The 10,730-nt window shown below is 45.2% G+C and overlaps 1 long non-coding RNA gene across 1 annotated transcript; it reads left to right on the top strand.

Annotated features, from left to right (window-relative positions):
• The first annotated feature begins 8,007 nt into the window (after window positions 1–8,007).
• Window positions 8,008–10,479, top strand: LOC128359926 (uncharacterized). Its single transcript, XR_008321475.1, has 3 exons — window positions 8,008–8,062; window positions 8,147–8,409; window positions 10,412–10,479. It is a non-coding gene; the product is annotated as an uncharacterized LOC128359926 (long non-coding RNA).
• The last annotated feature ends 251 nt before the right edge of the window (window positions 10,480–10,730 follow it).

Below are 10,730 nucleotides of genomic sequence, written 5' to 3'. Positions count from 1 at the left end.
CCAGCAGGAACAGGTAACAAGAGGAACAGGAACAGACAGGAACAGCATCACAATCTAGTGTCTAGAATGAAAGAAAATGAGTGAGAGCAGTATATGTAGTGAGGAGCTGATGAGGGAATTACACAGTAGCAGCAGGTGAGCAGGTGGGTTTGAAACTGAAGGCAGGGACAGAAACAGACAGGACAACACAAACAGAGCTTAAACAGGAATCATGACAGTCGCCCCTCAAGGGACAGCTCCCAAATGTCCCTCCAGGCTGGTCAGGAGAGAGAAAACAAAGAGGAGAAAGAAGGCAGGACAGATGGGCAGGACCACTCTGGAGGCTGGAAGAGCTGCTCAGGACAGAAACTTTGGAGACCAAGGTGTCAACAAAACCACGTAGAAAGTTGACCAAGTTGGGCAGTTCATTTGTTCACAATGTGAAAAATAGTCTTTGGCGTCACCACAGTCAACAGAAAAAAACATCTCTCTTCATTTGGTTCTGACACTTCACTAACATAGACCACGCCAACTTAGATATGAGTTTAAATATTTGTTATGTGGAAGGAAAAGGGGTTGAGGGAGGAGTGAGGGTCGTGAGGATGGGAGAAGGCGTGAGTCGTGAGGGAGGAGTAGGAAAAAAAGAGAGATGAAGCCGGGTGTCGGGTCGATGAGGAGGTGCAGGATGCTGTACACGTCTTCTAGTTGGGTGTGTGGAGGGAACCGGGGCGGTATGAGTCTCTGGGTGGGGGAGCTGTCTCCATGTCTGGTCCGAGTTGCAGATCCCCAAAAAGTCTTCCAGAGGACTGAAGCACGTGAGCGTTTATAATGTCAGTAGTGCTGTAGTGGACCTAAGTTTAAGCAGGTGCCAATGGGGAATGAATGACCTGAGTATGATTCTGGGGATACACTGGATTTGATTATGATTTGCCCCAGGTGGAAGTGGAACCAAAAACGTGTGGTTACTGTACCTGTTTCAGTGATGAATAGTGGATCAAATGGGCAGGCACGGCTGGTTTGTCTTAATCGGATGTAGTCCTGGATGGGTTCTTAAGCTCAGGAATGGATGCGAGCGGAATAGGAAAACGGGTTGTGACTGGCCGGATTGATTATTTTTGCTTTCTCTGAGGTGGAAGATGAGTGCTGGAGGAGCAGGTGTGGAGGAAGTGACAACAACAAGGTCTTTGTGAAGCTAGCACACGAGGCAAAGAAGTGGCGAGTGTGCAAGCTGTAGTAGGGTGGGATGGGGTTGCAGTTTAGTGGACAGCGGGCCGCAAACACGTAGCGGTACAAGTTGAATGAAGTGCTTCAGTGTGTCCCTTAATTGAATTGTTGAAGTCTTCCGGCAGCTTGGGACGCAAAGAAAAGACGAGGAGGAGACAGTGAAATCAGCTGGTGTAAGTTCAGGTCGGTAGTTGCTGTCTAAGGTCGACTGGGCCAAATGACGGATGCGGTTCCCTGAGGAATTACGTGTGGACGGATGGATAAGAAGGGCGAGGTGGACATAATTACCGGTTAAGATTATCATTGTCATTGTCATTGTCATTATCATTATTATTATTATTATCATTGCTAGGTCAAGGTCATTAGTTTTGGAGCTGCAGTAGCCGCTGGACATGGAACGATAAAAGTAAGAATCAGAGAAGAAGAAAAGATGCGGGATGGAGGGATGCATGTGCACGGGACGATAGAGAATATTGAACAAACAAACAAATAAATTGAAAAGTGCTGTTCAACGGGTTGAGTCCGTGCTTCGGACAGGCAATGGTCCGGTCGGATATTTTCGAAGCTGGTTGACGGTCAGAAAGTTGGCAGCAGATTGGCACCGGGTTGCATTTCGCCAGTGGCCTTGGCTGTTGGACCTCGAGCGGGACAGAGAGGGGGGTGGGCGGGGAGGAGCGTCGGCTCAGGTTCTTCCCCTGGAGACGTAGAGAGGTGATTGCCTGTTGACGTTGAAAGGGGGCCGAGGACTCCGGGAAGCTGGGATGACTGTGCATGACTGTGATTTGTTCGAAATGAGACGAACTGACAAAGGGGGAAGAGCGGATAGGGTGAGACTTAAATACTGCTAGTGCGGAAATTGAGAAGGTAAGAGGCAAGGTCTCCGTTCCTGAACTTTGTTATAAAACTAGTAATCAGTAATCAGAGCAGCATTTACAGGAGTTCATTTAGTCATCATGACAGAACATCTTTAATCAGCTGAGTGCAGATTTGAGTCATTAAATGTCCTTAAACGTGATGTTTTCTCCACAGAGTTCAGCAGCAGAGCTCAGAGGTTCCCAGTGATCAGTCTGCACAGCAGCATCAAACACAGCCGGACTCCATATTTATGGTGTGTACATGTACAAACACACCTTTTACTATTAACTCCATCAACCACAGATGAAATAGTAAAGTAGCATTCAGGTCCTAACAGTGTCCATGCTGCTCTGTTTAGACCAGCAGGCCTTCAGACTGACACATGAATCACATGTTGTGTTCTACCAGTTTAAATGAAATGTTTACTTTATCTTTCTGTTCCAGCTGCTGGAGGAGAACATCCTCACTTTTGTGAAGAACGAGCTGAAGAGAGTCCAGAGGGGTCTGAGTCCAGATGACCCAGAATGCTTAGAGAGTCAGAGTGAGGATGAGGAGGTGTTGGAGGGTGAGGAGGAAGAGCAGAGGAGGAGCAGCAGAGAGGCATTTCTGAAGATCACAGTGCACTTCCTGAGGAGAATGAAGCAGGAGGAGCTGGCTGAGCGTCTGCAGATCAGTAAGAGGATTTTAACAGATTTAACATGATGGAGAGGAAATGGAGGCAACATGGGAGAGGTTTATATTTCAAACTCTGCTGTAAATATGCTGCACACATCTGCATCAGATCAGAGGCTGTTTGTCCTCCACTGATGAGCTGAATAAAACTGATGGAGGAGGAAAAACTACACAGACACACTTACATGTTCAGATTTCTAGACTTTCTGTAGGATCCACTCACTGATTTCATTTGTTGTTTGTTCATTCAGGAAGTCGTGCTGCAAAGTGTCGACGTAAACTCAAGTCTAACCTGGAGAAGAAGTTCCAGTGTGTGTTTGAGGGGATTGCTAAAGCAGGAAACCCAACCCTTCTGAATCAGATCTACACACCGCTCTACATCACAGAGGGAGGGACTGCAGAGGTCAATGATGAACATGAGGTCAGACAGATTGAAACAGCATCCAGGAAACCAGACAGACCAGAAACAACAATCAGACAAGAAGACATCTTTAAAGCCTCACCTGGAAGAGATGAACCAATCAGAACAGTGATGACAAAGGGAGTGGCTGGCATTGGGAAAACAGTCTTAACACAGAAGTTCACTCTGGACTGGGCTGAAGACAAAGCCAACCAGGACATACACTTCACATTTCCATTCACTTTCAGAGAGCTGAATGTGCTGAAAGAGAAAAAGTACAGCTTGGTGGAACTTGTTCATCACTTCTTTACTGAAACCAAAGAAGCAGGAATCTGCAGGTTTGAAGAGTTCCAGGTTGTGTTCATCTTTGACGGTCTGGATGAGTGTCGACTTCCTCTGGACTTCCACAACACTGAGATCCTGACTGATGTTACAGAGTCCACCTCAGTGGATGTGCTGCTGACAAACCTCATCAGGGGGAAACTGCTTCCCTCTGCTCGCCTCTGGATAACCACACGCCCTGCAGCAGCCAATCAGATCCCTCCTGAGTGCGTCGGCATGGTGACAGAGGTCAGAGGGTTCACTGATCCACAGAAGGAGGAGTACTTCAGGAAGAGATTCAGAGATAAGGAGCAGGACAGAACCATCATCTCCCACATCAAGACATCCCGAAGCCTCCACATCATGTGCCACATCCCAGTCTTCTGCTGGATCACTGCTACAGTTCTGGAGCATGTGTTGAAAAGCAGAGAGGGAAGAGAGCTGCCCAAGACCCTGACTGAGATGTACATCCACTTCCTGGTGGTTCAGTCCAAAATGAAGAACATCAAGTATGATGGAGGAGCTGAGACAGATCCACACTGGAGTCCAGAGAGCTGGAAGATGATTAAGTCCCTGGGAAAACTGGCTTTTGAGCAGCTGCAGAAAGGCAACCTGATCTTCTATGAATCAGACCTGACAGAGTGTGGCATCGATATCAGAGCAGCCTCAGTGTACTCAGGAGTGTTCACACAGGTCTTTAAAGAGGAGAGAGGGTTGTACCAGGACAAGGTGTTCTGCTTCGTCCATCTGAGTGTTCAGGAGTTTCTGGCTGCTCTTCATGTCCATCTGACATTCATCAAGTCTGGAGTCAATCTGCTGGAAGAAGACCAAACAACATCACAGCGGTCTGAAGTGTTCAGAGACAAATCAACATGTTTCTACCAGAGTGCTGTGGACGAGGCCTTAAAGAGTCCAAATGGACACCTGGACTTGTTCCTCCGCTTCCTCCTGGGTCTTTCACTGCAGACCAATCAGACTCTCCTACGAGGTCTGATGACACAGACAGGAAGTAGCTCAAAGACCAATCAGAAAACAGTCAAGTACATCAAGAAAAAGATGAGTGAGAATGTGTCTGCAGAGAGAAGCATCAATCTGTTCCACTGTCTGAATGAACTGAATGATCGTTCTCTAGTGGAGGAGATCCAACAGTACCTGAGATCAGGAAGTCTCTCTACATATAAACTGTCTCCTGCTCAGTGGTCAGCTCTGGTCTTCATCTTACTGTCATCAGAAAAAGATCTGGACGTGTTTGACCTGAAGAAATACTCTGCTTCAGAGGAGGCTCTTCTGAGGCTGCTGCCAGTGGTCAAAGCCTCCAACAAAGCTCTGTAGGTGCACACAGAACTAAGATTCCAGATTAATGGAGTTCCATCTTTGCTCAATGAAGAAAAGAAATGTTTGAAATTCTTTTGTTCCACTAATTCTTCTCCAGGTTGAGTGGCTGTAACCTCTCAGAGAGAAGCTGTGCAGCTCTGTCCTCAGTTCTCAGCTCCCAGTCCTCTAGTATGAGATATCTGGACCTGAGTAACAACAACCTGCTGGATTCAGGAGTGAAGCAGCTTTCTGCTGGACTGGAGAGTCCACACTGCGGACTGGAAACTCTCAGGTCAGGATTCAATCAATCAATCAATCTTTATTTATAAAGCACCAAATCACAACAAAGTCATGTGAAGGCTCTTTCCACATAGAGCAGGTCTAAACCCAACTCTTCAGGTTTAATTTAAAGAGACCCAACATTCCCACATGAGCAGCACTTGGTGAAAAAGAAATTCAATGATTTTAGAGCAGACTTTGGTGATGCTAAGTATCCAATCTTGCAGGCTGATGAAATAAAACCAGGAGATGAATGAAAATGTTAGCACGCTCTGGTTGAAGGAGTGGTAAAAGGTCAGGAGAATGACTTTATTCACGCCAAACGATCTCAGCTTCCTGAGTAGATATTGTCTCTGGTGGCACTTTTTCAGGATCTCCTCAGTGTTCGCGGAAAACCTCAGAAGGCCGTCAAAAATTGTGCCCAATTACCTGTATTCCTCCACCACTTCCACAGGTTCCCCCCGGATGGTGGTAGTGATGGCCTCTGCCAGCTTTCTATGCTTGCTGGAGAATGTAACAATCACCTCTTTAGTCTTTGTTGAGTTCAGCTGGAGACAGGCGTCCTCACATCAGGTGATAAAGTCCTGAAGAACAGAGCTGTGGTGAAGGTTTAGGTTAGAGAGCAGAGATAGCAGGACTGTGTCGTCAGCGAATTTAACCAGGTGACAGTTTGGCTGGATGTAAAGCAGAGGTGATAGGACACAGCCCTGCAGGGAGCTGGTGGAGGTGTGGAAGATGTCAGAGTAGGAGCCATTAACAAACACCCTCTGTGACCAGTTGGTTAAAAAGTAAGTAATCCACATGGTGAGCTGGTGATCCAAATTGAACCGGGTTATTAACTTCTCGGCAAGGATGTGTCGGTGCATGGTATTGAATGCAGAAGAGAAGTCCGCAAACAGGAGCCTGGTGGTGGTGTTGGGGGTCTCCAGATGTTTGTGGATGGTCTCCAAGATGAATATCTTGGCGTCATCCACTCCCCTGCCGGCCCTGTATGCGAACTGCAGTGGGTCCATTAATGGCTCAACAGACTTGGTGATTGTTTTTGACAATCCTCTCCATCGTCTTCATCACCAAGGAGGTCAGAGCCACAAGCCTCAGGTCATCTAGTACCTTGGTGGGGCCCTTCTTGGGGATGGGAATGACCGTGGAATGTTTCCACTTCAGGGCACTGTGCTGCAGTTCATGGACATCTGGAACAGCTGCTGGAATACCTCCCCCAGCTGCCCAGCACAGTGCTTAGGGGTCCGCCCACAGATGTTGTCAGGTCCAGTTGCAGTGTTGGATTTGGTCCTCTTGAGGGCTCTCACCACCTCTTCCCTGCTGAAGGTAAAAGTTGAATCATCAGGATGGAGTGTGGAGATGATGCTCTTTAGCTCTGCGCTACTGTCTTTTTCTAATCTTGAAAAGAATGAGTTGAGGTCTAGTAGGTTCATAAGGTTCTATGAGCTGGGAGCACAGTGTTGTAGTAGTTTGGTTAACTGGTTGCTTTTGTCTGGCTTTATTGATAGATATAATTGAGATTTGTTTTATGTGGGAATTAAAGGACAGATCCTGATCAAATATAACTCCAAGTTTCCTTACAGTGGTGCTGGAGGGAGAGAAATGCCATCCAGAGTAGGCATGTCATTTGGTAGTGTGTTTCTAAGGTGTTTAGGGCCGAAATATTCTTTCTCATTTTCGTCTGAGAGATCTTGATTCAACTGTAATCTGTAAAAGTTTATCTTTCAAGGTTTTACTGTGTTTATATATTGGATCTGTGAATTAACGTATTAAAATTCTTCTCCAGGTTGAGTGTCTGTAACCTCTCAGAGAGAAGCTGTGCAGCTCTGTCCTCAGTTCTCAGCTCCCAGTCCTCTAGTCTGAGAGATCTGGACCTGAGTAACAACAACCTGCAGGATTCAGGAGTGAAGCAGCTTTCTACTGGACTGAAGAGGTCACACTGTGGACTGGAAACTCTCAAGTCAGTTTTATTTACAAGTATACAGTTTCACTAACTCTTTTGACATGTGAGTCAGGATATACGTTTCTGTCATTTAATCTTTAATGAAGACTCAATGTGCATTAAGTAATAAGTCCAAGACAAATTTCCCTTCGGGGACAATAAAGTATCTATCTATCTATCTATCTATCTATCTATCTATCTATCTATCTATCTATCTATCTATCTATCTATCTGTCTGTCTATAAAAGTCTAGTATAATGGAAAGAATAACAGAAAATATACAACACAGAAATACTGGTTAGAGCGCAAGCCATATATGCAGCGGATCCCAGTTCAAGTCCCAGCCAGCGGACCCTTCTGCATGTCCCCTCTCCCATAATGTTCTGTCTCTCTACTGTCAAATAAAGTTGTCTATGCCAGAAAAAATCTTTAAGAAAAAAGAAGTGAACATATAAAGCAAATTTGAATGAAATTAAATCAGAAATATGATGGAAGATATTAAGTTGGTTAAATTACTGAAATCACACAGTGATTGTCATTTAAAATTAAGAATATTAACGATCATCAAACATCAATACATTTCTATTAAATCTTCTTACTGTCTTCAGAAATTCTGTCAGACAATATTTAACTTTAAAGAACTTTCTTCTATCAAAGTAAAAACAGAATCAGATTAAACTCTGAGCTTCAGCTGTTTCATCCTCCAGCAGCAACATGTGCTTTCTCTCCTTCTACTAACCTAAAATGTATCTGCATGACACCAACATACAGCAGGGGGCGCTGAGTGTCAACATAAAGGCCTGAAGGACAAAATCCTGTTTATTGAGTTGAGAATGTTTTTAAGCTCATTAGATGAACTGTTGTGTGTGTTCAGTCTGTCAGGATGTCTGATCACAGAGGAAGGCTGTGCTTCTCTAGCCTCAGCTCTGAGGTGCAACCCCTCCCATCTGAGAGAGCTGGACCTGAGCTACAATCACCCAGGAGACTCCGGAGAGAAGCTTCTGTCTGCTGGACTGAAGGATCCACACTGGAGACTGGACACTCTCAGGTATGGACAGACAGGTGGACACTCTCAGGTATTGAAAGACAGATGGACGCTCTCAGGTATGGACAGACAGGTGGACACTCTCAGGTATGGACAGACAGGTGGACACTCTCAGGTATGGACAGATGGACACTCTCAGGTATGGACAGACAGGTGGACACTCTCAGGTATGGACAGATGGACACTCTCAGGTATGGACAGACAGGTGGACACTCTCAGGTATGGACAGATGGACAGACACTCTGACTAACTGAGGGACTGTGGTTCATGTTTAATGGTGGATATGAGTGAAGGTGTATGAAGCTGATTGTGTCTTTGTCTCTTCCTCCAGGATGGACCATGGTGGACTGCAGACACTGAAACCTGGTCTGAGGAAGTGTGAGTGTGTTTTCAGTTTGATTCATGAGAACTTTGAGAAAAAGTGGATGAAATATGTAAAAGAAGTGAAAAAAGTTGAAAATGATGGAAAATGTGTTTAGTCAGAAATGGGCGTGGCCTAAACTGACATTTATCTTGAACCAATGAATCCATGAAACAGAAATTTCCTTCTGTTCGTCACAGTTCAGGAGTTTAAAGAGAAATGTTTGGGGAGGGGCGCTAGTGAGCAGAGAATTTTTTCTTTTTTTACATTTAGACAAGAGTAGAGCAACTTGCGAGACGAACGTTTCCTCTCACAAGCACGTAATGTGCAGATTTTTTTGCGAGGGGTTTAGTAGTCACCACGTTCCTATTGGTGACTGGGGATGAACACTACACCAAACTTTTAATTTTTTTTTTTTTCCTTTTTTTGTTTGTCGGTTAATGTCTTACTGGAGGAGGTTTATCTTTGTATATGTACAATTTATCAAATCCATCATATATTACTATACGTTTAAATGTATGTCTCCTATAACAGAATATGGCTAGGCCACATCTAAACGTGAATGTGAACAAACCAGGCGGGTGTCAGGTCACCTTTGTGAGCTGGAATCACACAGCCTTGATCTTATAGCGCTCTTCCTCCATCCTTGTCACCTCTGCCACCACCATCTTCTTCCTCTCTTTACGGTTGGCCTTGGACCATAACCATGGTGCTTCTCCCCATCCTAGCCCTACTCTTCCTGTTTGGACTCTGCCGACAACATTAAAACAATATTCTTTTGCAATTACTTTATTGAACGACCCGAAGCATGAGCATACAGGCTGTGTCGATTCGGTTCTTTTTGTGTCTTCTACGAATTGTTGTTTATCACACTTAATGATGTATGATGTTGTTGTACATTTGGGATGGTGTAAAGGGATAGGATTGTGTGTTGAAGTCTGTTGGACTATATTAAACTGTATATCAAATTGTATTTTGTAGAATCTAAAAATTAACAAAAATACCTTGGAACAAAAAAAATAAGAGACATGTTTTATAAATGTCCACATGGTGGTGCTACCTGCTCCAAAATGTCCCTCATGCCTCTGCTGCAGGTAAAGTTCATTCATACTTAACTTACATAAACTGCAGCTGTATTGTGTCTCGTTCTCTCCATCAGATGCCTGTGAACTGGAACTGGATCCAAACACAATGAACAGAAAACTCAAACTGTCTGATAACAACAGGAAGGTGACAAATGTGACGAAGGTTCAGTCATATCCTGATCATCCAGACAGATTTGAGTCCTGTCCTCAGCTGCTGTGTAGAAATGTTCTGCCTGGTCGCTGTTACTGGGAGATCAAGTGGAGAGGAGACGTTTATATATCAGTGAGTTACAGAAGAATCAGAAGGAGAGGACGCAGTGAAGACTGTTTGGAGACAATGATCAGTCCTGGAGTCTGAGCTGCTCTGATGATGGTCATTACTCTGTCTGGCACAATAAGAGAGGAACAGCCATCTCCTCCTCCTCCTCCTCCTCCTCCTCTGTCTCTAACAGAGTAGCAGTGTATGTGGACTGTCCTGCTGGCACTCTGTCCTTCTACAGAGTCTCCTCTGACACACTGATCCACCTCCACACCTTCAACACCACATTCACTGAACCTCTGTATGCTGGGTTTAGAGTCTGGTCTGGTTCCTCAGTCTCTCTGGTTCCTCTGTAGGAGGGAGAGTCTCTCTAGTTCCTCTGTAGGAGGGAGAGTCTCTCTGGTTCCTCTGTAGGAGGGAGAGTCTCTCTGGTTCCTCTGGAGGAGGGAGAGTCTCTCTGGTTCCTCTGTAGGAGGGAGAGTCTCTCTGGTTCCTCTGTAGGAGGGCGAGTCTCTCTGGTTCCTCTGGAGGAGGGAGAGTCTCTCTGGTTCCTCTGTAGGAGGGAGAGTCTCTCTGTGTCCTCTGTAGGATGGAGAGTCTCTCTGGTTCCTCTGGAGGAGGGAGAGTCTCTCTGGTTCCTCTGGAGGAGGGAGAGTCTCTCTGGTTCCTCTGTAGGAGGGAGAGTCTCTCCTGCGGACAGAAACTCTGCTGACTGAAGATCAGCTGCTGAAATCAAACATCACACTCACTCAGACTCAAACACTCAGTTATTTTTCCTTCTACATGATTCATTGATTAGTCTCAGTTGACTCTGCTGTTGTTACTGTCAGGATCCAATGAGCAGCATGCAGCTCTATTCATGTTTCAATCTAATAACATCTGTCCAGCTGTGGAAGCCCACAGTGTTTTTGTGCTTCTCACATGTATTTTATCTGATCATCAATAAAAACTATTCATGGCATTATTGTTGAAAGCATCCTCACTTTATGAAATT

Source organism: Scomber japonicus, chromosome 1 (assembly GCF_027409825.1).
Source record: "Scomber japonicus isolate fScoJap1 chromosome 1, fScoJap1.pri, whole genome shotgun sequence".
Taxonomy (NCBI): Eukaryota; Metazoa; Chordata; class Actinopteri; order Scombriformes; family Scombridae; genus Scomber; species Scomber japonicus.
Note: the sequence above shows the minus strand (reverse complement) of the source record. Positions and strands in the feature narration are given on the sequence as shown.